This window comes from Brassica napus (assembly GCF_020379485.1).
Source record: "Brassica napus cultivar Da-Ae chromosome A2 unlocalized genomic scaffold, Da-Ae chrA02_Random_28, whole genome shotgun sequence".
NCBI classification, from domain to species: domain Eukaryota; kingdom Viridiplantae; phylum Streptophyta; class Magnoliopsida; order Brassicales; family Brassicaceae; genus Brassica; species Brassica napus.
The window spans coordinates 17,545-32,692 of NW_026013948.1; the positions used below are offsets into that span (position 1 = coordinate 17,545).

At 37.6% G+C, this 15,148-nt stretch overlaps 1 pseudogene; it reads left to right on the plus strand.

The window, feature by feature from the left end:
* Nucleotides 1-1,459: 1,459 nt before the first annotated feature.
* On the plus strand, nt 1,460-3,603 carry LOC125594017 (annotated as a pseudogene).
* Nucleotides 3,604-15,148: the final 11,545 nt, after the last annotated feature.

The following is a 15,148-nucleotide window of genomic DNA, read 5'->3' on the forward strand; positions in this document are numbered from 1 at the left end:
AACATACTCCCTCCATTTCGAAGGGGGCGACTGATTTTTCCGCTACCATCCGCATACGCAGCTTTTGCGGTTGGTAACGGTTGTCGGCGGTTTGCAACAATCACTCAAATCGTTCTAAACCGCTTCAAACCATTCAGAATCTCATAAATTTAAAAGTTGGCTCCAGCTAGCGTTTGCGGTTGCGAGAGGGTAAATTTTTTTTTCTTTTTAAAAAAAAAATATATACAAAAGTAAAAATATTTAATAAAAAATTTAAAATTGAATTATGAAAATATTAAAATATATCTATTATATTTTAATTAATATTATAAAATTTTATAATAAAAACAATTTCAATAAATTTTCAAAAATTAAAATTATAACTTTCTAAATATAAATTTTATATTTATTATATTTATTATAATTTTATGATTTTTGATATTTTATAATTATATTAAATGTAAATATTATTAATTTATTATTTGACTGTTACCGTATTTGGTAGTTAACCAGTCATAAGTCATCCGCAAACGCACCAATTTTTAACTGCAATACCAGTCGTATAAATCTCTTAAAACTGCTAGAAACCACAACCGACTGCATCCACAAACTTCCGCAACTGCAACCACTGAGTTTGAACCAGCCATGCCCTAAATAGATGATGTTTTAAAGAGTTTTTGATGTTTCAAAACAGATGAAATGTTTTTAACTTTATTAAAAACTGTGTAACCAATGATATTTTATAGTTTTATTTTATGATTGGTTGAATATTTTTTAATTTATATTTTAAGATAAAAAAACAAATTTTTTAATTGTTGTGCATAATTTTGAAACAGAGGGAATATTAGATATCACACTGGAAATTGATAAACAACATAAGTAATGTATAAACGACATGTGTCAATCTACCTATAAATCTTAACATGTGATCATACCTCGCTAAGTCCGATAAAATAAATCGATCACAATAAAAGAAATAAAAATGAAATAATATTAGATAAATGAGTAGGTTTTTTTGTTTTTTTTTTTTTTTGAACATTGAAAACCACATTCTCTCAAATGAACTTCTTAGAGTAGAATACATCAAAATATCATTTTGGCAACTTAATAAAAAAATCCAATTTACATTTGCATATATAGTATGTGGTTCAATTCATTTATTAACATTCCGTTTTTTAATTAAATTATTATAATATAATACCGTGTAATTTGTTGAACTTTTGTAACAACATTAGCGACTCGATGTTTATTCAAATATATTTAACTGATGGTTGGAAAATTGCCAATCCGCACTACGTAAGTTTCAAAGGAACGTAACTAATTCTAAGACATAAACGAAATATTTTACTTAAACAAAAACTGGACTTTTTTTACTAAAAAGAATTGGGTTTTAATTTTCAATTTTTTTTTCAAGTCTAGAAATAGTTTTTGAAAATACGAATTGTTAACTCACCATAGGGTTTATTTCGCCTAATTTCGATTAGAGCACAACAGCAGCAACACAAGTTTTTAAACTACTAACCTAGAACATATAATGATACCAAAACTAAATTTTGATTACCAGTTTGCTGTCTTTTTTGCACAAAGTAATTAGCTGTCTTCTAATAACTATAGACAAATAAATTTCAAAATACTCACTCCGTTTATGAATAAGTGTCACTTTGACATTTTTCACACATACTAAGAAAGTAGCAGAATTATATGTAATTGTTATTAATTACATTTTTTTGACCAATAATATTTGAGATAAATAAAATTATTTATAAAACCAATGCAGCTTTCAATTATTTTAAACTGAAAGTAAGTATAGTTTGTATTAAAATTGTAAAGTGATATTTTTGTGTAACAAGAAAAAAAACTAGAATGATACTTATTATGAAACATAAGGAAGTAAGAAACAAAAACCACCCCATCAATGTTCAATTATGAGGGGAATCTTTTTTACGTTTTGAAAAAGAGGAATCTTTGCAGTGAAATCCACATGTGTTAATATCTCTTAATACTCGTTGGTACTTTCCAAAGTAACTAAGATTCTTTGATATTCTGTTTTCAACTTTTCACCCCGACGAGATTCTCATTTTACAGTAAAAATGAAACAAAACACTAAAATAGGAAAATATTGACGTTTCTACCTTTTTATATTTAACCTCAGTAATACCACTATAAATGCTTCCCAAAGATTTTCCCCGACACTCAACTCACACAGAATCAACTCGATATTCTCCCACCCAAAGATTCTCTTAATGGCGCTTCGCAGAGCTATCACCAAGCGTCTCATCGACGGTTACAAATGCGTTCGACCATCGAACACGAAGATCCTCCGTCATTACATGACCTCATCGAATCTTACGGATCCTATCATGGCGATCCGCATCGAGTCCGTTAGTCCTCCTAGAAGGGAGGAAGCAACGTCTGTGACGGGTTTATCAGTGAGTGAGACCAAGAAGTTGTTGAGAATGTATCAAATGGAGAAGGTGAAAGCTAGACTCAGAGAGATTCCAAAGAACTCTGTTTCGTATTGGGAGTTTGTTCAAATCTGTTGTGAGACCTGTGGGAACAACGACGAGCAAGGTTCTCAAATGGCTCAGTCTTTGGATCAAGCTGGAAGCGTCGTCGTTTTAGGAGACATCGTTTCCTTCATCCTTATCAGGTGGATAATCTAACTACTAACTAGTGTCCTCTAAAAACTCTCTTTTATTTTGATTATTACTTCTGGTTCGTAATCTGTTAGGATATAACATTTGCTTTTGAAAATAATCAAAAAGCATACATAGATCCAATAACAGAACATGTCTAAAGAGAAAGACCATATTGTGTATTCTTGATAATGTTTTTTGTCTAATGTAAAATCATTAAAAAATGTTTAGTGTGTTAAAATCTATGATTTTCAAAACTATGGTTTTGGGCGTTTGAGAATTGTTGGGTCTTATATGAATGTTTCATACAAGAGCCCTCCTAGTTATGACCAAGAACTTTCTATACAAAGTATTATATTCTTATATTATTTTGCTATATAATTTTAGATAGCCAAGTCTATGGCGGCAATGATCCACCAAACATCAGCACTTCCAAACGATCCAAGAAAAGAAGAGTTAGCTCAGCTTGAGACTACAAAGAAGTGTATTGACATAAAGGCACGACGTATAGTCCAGGCAGAGTTATATTGCGGTCTGGGACTCCTAGCAGCGCAAACGATAGGATTTATGCGTCTTACCTTCTGGGAACTAAGCTGGGATGTGATGGAACCTATCTGCTTCTTTGTCACATCCCTTCATTTCCTCCTTGGTTACTACTTCTTTCTTCGGACTTCGACAGAACCATCTTTTGAAGGGTTTTATCAACAACGGTTTAAGACGAAACAGAAGAAGCTTATGGAGAGCCATGGGTTTGATTTTTTGAGATACACTGAGCTCAACTCCTTGTTTACACCGTTAGCGTGTAAATCTGAAGTTTCAACGGTTTAGCTAACAATAGAAGTTTATCCCGCCTAGACACATCATGTCTTTAGCCACTGTATAATTTACCTGGTGTATGTAGACTTAAATTGGGGTTCAACTTGTATGTGTATTTGATAAAGTCGGAATCTTAATTTTTATGCACCCATATATAATGCTCTTAGTTTTATGGTTTTTGCCTAAGCCAAAGAGCATATAAACGTTTTAAAGATCAAAAGTGGGAAATAACATATAACCTCCAATGTATACAAAGGAAACAAGAGACTCTCTCAGTTCTCTCCTCTCTATATTTTAGAGAGAGAGAGAGAGTGTGCTTTCTCAGATGAACAACGTGTCCAATACAGCCTGGAGCCATTCACATATGAGAGACCGACCAATATACCTCCGGTCCGAGCTGGTGATTGTAGCGTGTACACTCTAAAGTACATTGAATGTCATGCTCTTGGGATAGAGATTAGTAAAAAAGACTTTGCTAAGCCCAACGGGAAGACTATGAGGGATAAGATGGTGGTGAATATATTTCAAGAGCTTCCTGATGCGCATGAGTTCGAAAACAAGGACAATGATACCAACCTGGGTGCGTAAGAGGGGTGCTAAACAGGCTACATTAGATAATTTTGTATGATAGATTAGGCTGATCTGTGTATTTGAACTTGATCCCTATTTTGTAACATATCTTATGCACAGAAGACTTACAGTTAAGTCGTTTGGAATGTTGGACGACTTAACTATAAGTAGTCTGAAAAGTCTTCTATGTAGTGACCTTTTGTAACCTTTCGGATAATATAAAGGGCAAGACCTTCTTATATTTGTTTGGTAGTGCAATTTGACAAAGAAGTTGACACAGATAAGTTTATAACACAAATTTTTAATACATAGACTAAACACTGGACGACTAACTGGACGACCTTCTGGACGACTTACTTGAAGGTCTTCTTGAAGACTAAACATTGGACGACTAACTTGAAGGTCTTCTGGAAGAATAAACCCTGGACGGCTAACTGGACGACCTTCTAGACGACTTACTTGAAGGTCTTCTGGAAGACTAAACATTGGACGACTAACTTGAAGGTCTTCTGGAAGAAAAACCCAGGACGACTAACCTTAAGGTCTTCTGGACGACTTACTTGAAGGTCTTCTGGAAGACTAAACAGTGGACGGCTAACTTGAAGGTCTTCTGGAAGAAAAAACCCTGGACGACTAACTGGACGACTTACTTGAAGGTCATCCACGTCATTTCTTACATTGTGGTTTCGTATTGCCAGTTTCCTTGCATTTTGAGCATCTATAAACCATGTGTTGCTTACAGGGTTTGCGTCCTCTCATCCTGGATAGCTCCAACCAAGATTGCCATCTTGATTTCTTCTGTCTTCCTGGACCACGCTTTACATCCGGAGGAAAGCATGTGTGTTACTCAACTTGTTGTCCAACACAAGGATATATATTCTTTGAGTATCCTGCAAACAGAAAATCCTTTGAGTACACTGGATATACAAGTGTGGAGATATGCAAACTAGCAGATATTTCAGCAACTATAGCATGAGAGCAAAGTATTTTCTCCACTGCATAGACACCACAATCACACTTTCCATGTTCTAAATCAACCACAAAGTCTATTTTGCCACCTTTCACAAAGAATCGCCATCCAACAATTGGTTGTACCGTCATCGTATCCGCTATCTCCGATCGAACAGCAAGCAAGTATTCAACACCTCGACTATGTTGAGTTGGGAGACTCAAAGCATCTTCTCTCCTTTTCCAAAACCACTTTCCTAGCTTCTCCCTTATAAACTCCAACAGGAACTGAACCGGAAATCCTCTAGCTCGCTTCAGAGCGGAATTAATAGATTCAGGGATGTTGCTTGTCTTTATGTTGTACCTGTCCCCCTGACAATAAGCCCTTGACCATAGGCTGACGTCGGCATTCTCTAAATACGTTGCAAGGTCCGGGTTTGCACTCCGTATCTCAGCCATGTACCGGTCAAAATCTGAAACCGTATGAGCATAAGCAGCACCTTTCACCAAGTACAAGAGATGTTTCCCTTTATACTTTTTGACAATGTTATCTTGAAGGTGATAATAACATATTCATCGGGTTGCCCAAGGAAACACCTTATCACACGCACTTTTAATGGCTGTGTGCCGGTCGGAGACTATCACCAAAGGCTGCTCATCAAATACACAACTAGCCAATTTTGTGAAAAATCATTCCCAAGAAAGTTCATCTTCAGCATCTACGATCCCAAAAGCCAATGGAAATATCTGAAAATTCCCATCTTGTGCGGCTGCAACTAACATAACACCTCCATACTTCCACTTAGGTGAGTCCCATCCACCACAATGACCGTTCTCTGATACTTAAAACCTTTGATAGAAACTTCAAAAGAGAGAAATAGATACTTAAATCTATTGATAGAATCAAGTTCTATAGCAGTGATAGAGTCGGGATTTGCTAAGGAGATTTGCTCGAGATATGATGGCAGACGCGACTACCCATCTTCTGCTCATCCTCTCACCAATATTTGTGCATATAGAAGTGCTCTGTATGAAGTGGTGTAATCAAGCGTCATGCCAAACATGTTCTTCATTGCATCAGTGATATGTTGCGGATTCAACCCATCAATGATTCCAACACGATCAATGAAAAGCCTACCAACATACTTCGGAGTACAGTGTCTCCGCTGAGCGAGTCAGTCTCCCACTGAGCATGTATGTTTTTCCACATACTTCGTTACCCAAAACGTGTTTGTCCCATGTTTCACACTCGCTCTGATCTTCCATTGACAACCACTAACTGGACATGTTGTCACAAGGAGATTTTTCGTTGACTTGTATATTATGAAGGAGAACCTCCACCTCACTGCTGTAAACCGTAGCTCTGAAAGCAGTGCATCCTTGCTAACAAAACTCTGGTTGACATAGATATTGTTACCAATCGATCTCCCTCCTTCAATCTTTATGAAATCTTTAAAACACATATCATCATCTTCCTCATCCTCATCTTCAACATTTCCATAAACACTGTAATCCTCACCATTCTCGTCCGCTTCAGCAACAATAGAGATATCAGCATCCTCCTCCCCATCATGATTTTCATCTTCAACCAAATCATCATCATCATCTTCAAAACATTCATCAGCTTCATAATCTTCTTCTCTGAACTCTGAAACCGTTTCCACCTTGCTACGGCTTGATACACAAAGACGTACTCCATGCTTTTGGTTATCTCGAACAAGTTTCAAACTTGTCTATCACTTGAACATGAATAGGAGGGGTGTCTGGAGCCAGCATCATTTATGTTGGTAATGAGTAGGTTATCTCCACAGATTTTGTGCTCATGGCCAGGTTATAATCTTCTTGAGCCATTGCAAGAAGTTCAGCATGTGTCGAACCTTCCCCCAAAAAAATGATTCTCGCTCCTTTGATTATCAACCACAAAATCTCAACGACAATCTTTCAACAACCATTCTCCATACACTGCATGTAACTGACGCATCATCTACAAAAATTTAAAATAAAACACACTAGTAAATATAGAGAAAATGAAAGTTTACTAAACATTGACGCAGACGACATACCAGTAAGTTGTCTGGAAGACTTACCAGTTAGTCGTCCAAACAGGTCATTTTTGCAATTGAATTTTAAATAGGACGACTTACTGGTAAGTCGTCCAGCTTTGTTTGTTAAAAAAAAAACTTGTAACAGTAAGTCGTCTAGGATAAAACAGGTTAGTTTTACATTTGACCGAATTGTGTTAGATATTTGAGTTTACATGGACGACTTACCAGTAAGTCGTCTCTGGGTAAACAAAAATTTCAATATTTTATTAAAGCTAGACGATTTATTTGTAAGTCTTCTCAGGTTAGTTTGTAATTCGAAAAAGAAACTTAAATATTTAACTTTACCCAGACGACTTACTTGAAAGTCGTCCAGGTAGACGACTTACGGGAAAGTCGTCCGAGATAAGCAAGGTTTGACAAGAATCTAGGAAATAAATCTGGACGACTTTCAAGTAAGTCGTCTTATTTGACGACTTCCGCGTAAGTCGTCTGGGAAAAGTTAAATATTTACGTTTTATTTTCCAATTGCAAAAGTAACCTGAGACGACTTACAAATAAGTTGTCTAGCTTTAATAAAATATTGAAATTTTGTTTTCCAAGAGACGACTTACTGATAAGTCGTCCAGGAAAAGTTAAATATCTGACACAATTCGGTCAAATGCAAAACTAACCCGTTTATCCTAGATGATTTACCAGTAAGTCGTCTAGGGATTCTCTAGATTTTTTTTTTAACAAACAAAGATAACGACTTACAAGTAAGTTTTCCGTTTGACCAGAAGACTTACCCATAAGTCTTCTACAGCCAGACTACTTACGGGTAAGTCTTCTACGCGAACTGATCTGGAAATAATTTCAATTTCATACCTTAAACTAGTGACATGACTTCCTTAGCACACAAAGTCTTCTCCAACCACCCAGAACCTCAAACGAAAGTAACCCACCAATAATAGTATGCTTGAATGGCTCTATCAACCATAAAAAAATTTGAATCAAAAGCTTGAGTTTTTTGGATGAATATGGAGGCAAAGTGAAAAAGATGTTGTTTTTAGTTCATAACAAGTGTGAAAGAGAGAGTGTAAATCGATTGAGGTGCATTAAGAGCTTCAAATTGGTTGTTCATGGTGGTTGGTGTATTGATTGTAATGGCAATCTTGTAAATACTTGAAGATGATGAGGTTGAGAGAGTAAAAATGTCATTTTCAAAAAAAAAAAAAAAAAACTAATGGTATTTTCGTGAATAATATGAACTTGCGGGTGAATAGGACAAAAGAAAAATCTAAAAAAAATATGGGTTAGTTTTAGGTTTAACTTTGAGTTTTGAGTCAATTTTGCAAAAAGCCCTTGAACTTTTGCTCTTTGGCTTGAACTTCTTGAACTCTTCTGAAATATTGTGAACTCACACACTCTTTAACAAACCACTTTTTCATTCATTCTTACTTAATTCTTACAACTGATTACACTTAGTCTTTTTTTTTTGACGTCGAACGGCCATTCTATTACTCAAACTTGAGGTGGTCTGGGTAACCAGACCGGAATAGAACAACCAATGAATAGTAACTCCCTACGAAAGTTCCTAGCAGTCTTAGCTAAAAAATCTGGAAACTGATTGCGCACTCGCGGCACATAGGTGATTTCGAAGTCCGGGAAATAGATCTGCAGCGTCTCTATCTTCTCCAATTATGTCGCAAAGCTTGGCCACTTCTGGGTTCCTTTATCATTGCAATCAGCTCCTTGCAGTCTGTTCCAAAACTCTGGCATGGTGAGTGTTGAAGCATATTCTCCATCGTCCATCGCAGTGCTTCCACCTCCGAGTGCAATGCTGATTCACATCGATTGAAATTCTGTGTTCCCATAAGTTGTATGTTCTCCCCCACTATCCATCCAGACCCATCCACATCCACTAAAGCGATCAGAAGCTGTCCAAGATCCATCCAGTAAGCAAATATTACCCAAGCTTAAGACTTGGTTTTCTTCACTATTGATGGCCTGCACTACTTGTGGTATCAACTCATTTGCACTGAACCAGGCTTGACATTCACTTTCTGCGTATCGAACTAGTTCCAATGGGCCTCTGTCTATTCCCCTGAAAAGTTTATCATTGCGAACCATCCAGATATACCATATTAACCAGAGATAAGGATCCCTGTCTTGGTCTTGTTCTATGATATTATTCTTCCTCCAGAATAGATAGTCCATGTTTGTGTAGACGCTTGACACCGGAAATGTACCTGGGCTTTTAGGAGTTGTCGATAAGGACCATACTTGCAGGGCTGGAGGGCATTCAAATATAGCATGAGTTACAGATTCCTATGTTTCCCCACACCTTGGACAATAATTGTCGCACCTCATATTCCTCCTTACTAGATTTCTCGTTACTGCCACCTGACCCGTTATCAATTGCCATATAAGATGGCACATTTTCCTTGGCGCTTTCAACTTCCACGCAAAGGCTTGAAGTTCAGTTATACTTGGTTACAGTATTTATTTTTCCTTTTCTGGTTTTAATAGATTTTGAGCTACCCAGTATCCAGATTTAACTGTGTATTGACCATTCCTCGTGTAGTTCCAGCAGAAAGTATCACGGCGATGAGTAGAGCTTATGGCCATACTGCGAATGAGTGGTATGTCATCAGGATGGACATAGTCCTCTAATATTCCTACGTCCCATTACTTCGATTCCTGATTAATGAGGTCACTAACTCTCATATTCGGGTTCATCACAGGTGCTACATGTGTAGCTGATCTAGCAGGTGTCGTCGGAATCCATGAATCTTCCCACACCTTGACTTCATAGCCAAAATGAATCTTCTGTCTGATCCCCAAAAGTAGGAGCTTCCTTGCGGCGAAAATGCTTGACCACACATATGATGGACCACGTGCAGAGGCCGCTCTCAATGGCGAGGTCATCCTATAATATCTGCCCTTCAAGACTCGGGCAACAAGTGAATCAGGGTACTGGACCAATCTCCATAATTGCTTTGCAAGTAATGCTAAGTTGAACTCATGAATTAAACGGAAACCAATTCCACCCTCATCTTTTGGTAGACAAACCTTCTCCCATTTCGCCAAGTGTATTCCTTTTTTTGGTGGATTCGAACTCCACCAAAATTGTGCAATGGCACTATCTAGGTTTTCACAAATCTCCAATGGAAGCAGAAACGTCGACATAACGTATGTCGGAAGAGCGAGTAAAATGGATTTGATCATTACCTGCTTCCCCCCTTTTGAGAGCCATCTACCAGTCCACCCATTCACTCTATACATCAGGTAGTCTTTTAGAAAGGCAAAGAGTTTGCATTTGGATCCACTAATATCCTCTGGGATTCCCAAGAACTTCCCCATTCCACCATCATTATGTATTCCAAGTACATCTTTAATCTCTTGCCTAGTAGCTGCATTAATCCTCTTACCAAAGACTAAGGAAGATTTATCAAAGTTAATACATTGTCCAGATGCTTTACCATATGTCCTGACTACTTTTATTCTTTCTTCACATTCACGGGGCTCCACCTTACAGAAGAAAAGGCTATCATCAGCAAAGAGAAGGTGAGATACCGAAGGACATGCACATGTGACGCGCATCCCCGTTATCTTTCCTTCGTTCTCTGCATGATTGAGAAGGCTAACGAGTGCTTCCGTGCACAAAATAAAAATGAAAGGAGACAAAGGATCTCCTTGACGTAGGCCTCTACCTGGAACAATATTTTCTCTTGGCTGCCCATTCATGAGGACTTTATATTTTACCGACGTAATGCACCTCATGATCCAGGTGGTCCATGTTTCGGAGAATCCCATCTTTCTCATCACAGCTTCAATAAATGACCATTCCATCCTATCATAGGCTTTGCTCATATCTGTCTTGATGGCCATCCTTTTATTACGTCCATTCGGTTTAGTTCACAGGCATGAAAAATTTCTTGGGCAATCATGATATTATCTGATATCTGTCTTCCAGCAACAAAGGCTGACTGAGTTTCAGAAATCAACCCTGGCAAGACTTTCTTTAGTCTATGGCATAAGACCTTAGAGACGATCTTGTAGCTGACATTGCATAAGCTATGGGTCTGAATTGAGCCATATCATTAGGCATAGTTGTCTTTGGGATAAGACAAATATTTGTATCATTTAGACCATTTGACAAAGAGAGCTAATTTGACTTCCCATTCGGAAACAGGAGCCGTGAGGCTGTCATTCATAGATCCCGTAATCATCGTCAGAACTGCAGATAACGCCTCTTCAATGTCTTCTGGAATATAAGACTCAAAGATTTGCCGAAAATAGCTAGTAGCAATGGCTACCAGTCCTTCTTCATCCTCAACTATGTTGCCATCTGCATCCAATAGCTGCGTGATCTTGTTTTGTGCTTTCCTTTGCTTCGTTAAGGCATGGAAATATTTTGTATTTTTGTCTCCCTCTCTCAGCCAAAACACTCTACTCTTCTGTTTCCAGAACATTTCTTCTGCCTTAAGAGCGTCAGAGAGTTCCTTCAACGCTGCTGCAATTTCCTCAGTCGTCGCATTGTCGTCTGCATATAAACCCTCAACTTTCTCCTTTAGCTCCTCTACTAGCTTCACCGAATTAATATTGTGTTGTTTTCTCCACTCACTCAAGGCTTTTCGGCAGCTAGAGATATGTTCCATCATAGTCGCATTCAGGGGAAGATCAGGAGATTTCCATCCCTCCAGAATAACTTGTCTTAGTTCTTCGTTGTCAAGCCATCTTCTGTCGAATTTGAATTTTTTGATCTTCTTATTGGCTTTCTGAGTATATCTGCGAGAATCGGACGATGATATGATCCCCATAGCCTCATGTACTTTACATTGGAGTGTGGGAACTTCTCATGCCAGTCAGCATTTCCTACTGCTCTGTCTAGACGACATCGAACAGTTACGTGTCCTGCTCTCTTCCCTACCCATGAAAGCATGTCTCCCGTAAAAGGAAACTCTAACATCCCACAATCTGTAACCATTTGTTTAAAGGGTAGAAACGAGCTATCAGGATGCTGTCTCCCTCCATCTTTCTCATTGTGACCTTTGATTTCATTGAAATCTTCTATCATGAACCAAGGTCCATTTCTAGTTGTTGAGAAATGCGTAAGACGTTCCCAAACTTGATCTCTTCGTTCCAAAACAGGGTCACCATAAACAAACGTCATGAAAACTTTTATTTCATCAATGACTGCCTCAATGTCAATCATTCTATTATTCGAAGACAAAACATTAACTTGAAATTCATCCATAAAAAATAAAGCTAAACCTCCGCTGAGTCCAAGTGGATCAACAGTAAACAAATGGTCAAATCCTATGTCGGCCTGAAGGTTTTGCAACATCAGCCCTCTGTTCTTCGTCTCAAAAAGGAACACAAGTCCTGGGCGATGCTTCTGGCACATCTCCTTAAGGCATCGAACTGTGAGGTCGTTCCCAATCCCTCGACAGTTCCAACTGAGTGTCCTCATTGATGGAGGGGGGATGGGTTTTTGGACCCCATGGAACCATCATTTCTGGATGACCCAGATTTTTGTTTCTTCGAACTGAGATGATGGCGTCTTGATGTTCCACCAGCAGTACGGGTTTCATGAGACGAAGATGACCTCTTGTGTGGAGATCCCCAACGGAGAATCCCAAATTTTCTGTTCGAAATACCCAAATGGATACTTGGTTTGGAGCCATGCTTGCTACCTCTCGGGGCTTTACCAGCCGATTTGTGAGACTTAGAAGGCACGGCGTTTGCTGTCTTTTCCTCCATCTCCGCCAGCTCTAGCCCCATCAGATTGTCGTTATGCACGTCGCAGTCCATCAGCCCACTATCTTGTTGATCCGCAATATCCATAAGGTGAAGGCTTCTCTAACAGGATTCAAGCTGTAGCTAACCAGATGAGAGCTCTCGGAGAAGGAAGATCTAACTTCGATATGGTTATGAAGATGCTAGCCTTGATGTCAAAGAGCTACGCATCTCTGTCCTCATTGATGGAAAAAACTAAAGATCTCGAAACAGTCACATATGCTGAACGTATCGGATATACTGAACATGTCAAAACAAGAACCATGAAAGATCAAAGCAACTATTGCAGACGGAAAAACCTATAAAGAGTCAAGAAGGCAAAAAGATCAGCAAGAAAATGAAAACAGAAACAGAAACCAAAGGAATGGCTAAAGAAGCCAAACTGAAGAACTTGGTGATCAAAGAAGACATCAATAACAAAAAAAACTATGTAAGTAAGCGAGGAATGAAGAGAAAGCAAATGGAAAAAATAACATGACTCAAGAACAATAGCACAAAGGATTCAACTTCAAAAATATAGAGAAAATTGATAAGAACAAGGTAAACTTCAAAATCAAAGTAAATAAAAGTCAAGAAGACTACATGGGTATGAAAAGACACAAATCAACAAGAAAGAAATAGGACATAGAGACTTCTCAGCAGAGTACTGCAAAAAAGGAGAAGCTGAAGTCAGTTGAGACTGAAGAAACATCTATTCAAAAGGGAGCAAAGAAACCTCATAAAGGAGAAACTGAATCCATGTAGATCCAGAGCAAGAGGGAGACTAAGAAATGCGTTTACCAAGGAGATATGCAAGTGTTCTGATGAGCACATCTTCAACCGGCAACAGCAAAACAAAGACAAATCAAAGATATCAAACTTCAAAACTTTGAGTTGGAACCGAGGCAACAACTCAAGGAATCAAAAGGGAGTGTTCAGAAGTGATTCCTTGCGTAAAACCTGCAATTTGAAGGGTAAAAAAATAGTGAGAAGAAGAAAAACAAAAAGTAAGAAGAGTGAACGAATAATCAAGTACTATGAATGAAAGAAGGAAGAAGAGAAGTCAAAGATCGAGATCAACAAGGAAGTTAGTTATGTAGCTAGTAATTAAAGTAAGTAAACAAGTTAAGAGTTAGTTGGTTAGTCTGCTAACTAAGTTCAAATATGACTAGAGAGTTGGCAAGAGAGTTGTTAAGGAGTTGTTAGAATAGTTAAATTTTGTAGTGTAAGAGTGCTCTAAAGATAAGAAATATGGGTTAGGTGTAAGTGAGTATGTGATTACGATTAGAGTAAGGAAGAAGTCTACTATAAAGACTAAGTGTGATCATTTGTAAGAAGCAAATAAGAAAGATTGAAAACATATTTTTTTTTGTTTAATCTGGGGGTATCCCAGACAGTGTCCCAAACCTATCTCCAAGAGGAAAGCTGCACTCCACGGATGAACCTTTTCTCCGGATATTCAAATAAGGTCGAAAACATGGATCCGTATCCGCGTACCCACAACATGGGTAATCTAAGTTAGCGAGGATTCGAACTCAGGTCCTTTAGAAAATCTAAATTAGTGAGGATTCGTACTCAAGTCCCTTAGAAACACTGAGACGACATTTGCCACCTGACAACACCCACGTGATTAATAAAACATGGTTTATTAAAGAAAATTCTTACACAAATAAAAACAGAGAAAAACAGAATAAAAGAATGTGTGAATCACAAAACTTCACAACAATTAAAAAGGTCAAAGTCAAAGAGAGAAAGTTCAACAAAAATGTCCTGACAAATGATCCGCTTTCTAATCTTTTGAATTTTATCCAGATTCATGGTTAATGGTTCCAGCAACCCTAGATGATTTGTAAGCTTCGGTTGAAGAAAGAACATGTTGGGATACACGAATTGGTCAAAGTTCTCAGTGGACGGCACTCCAATGAGGTATCCAACCAAAATGTCATGTTGGCCTCGTAATAGGTCTTTTCTCAATTTCTTTCATGTGTACTTGATCTTATCCCCAAATATATATATATATATATAATAGATATATATATATATATATATATATATATATATATAATAGAAGCATATATAGAATTATTGTGAGAAGCATTACAGGAATGCATTGGAATTTTGTAGCCACATGTTGGGTCATCAAAACTAAAACTGAATTCTTAGAAAATCCTTAGAGAAAACATATGTAATTCGGTCTATATCTAAAGTATATAATAAACTTTTTATTAAACTAAGACCATAACGTACATATATTAATGTGCTTCAATTATTTCCATAAATAAAATTAGCGGAAATTACCACGAGGATAATGTCTAAGTATAATGTGACAATAAATGACTTGATTAATAAAGGATAATTGATGTCACGAATAACTTGGTAAGGAGCATGACGTAA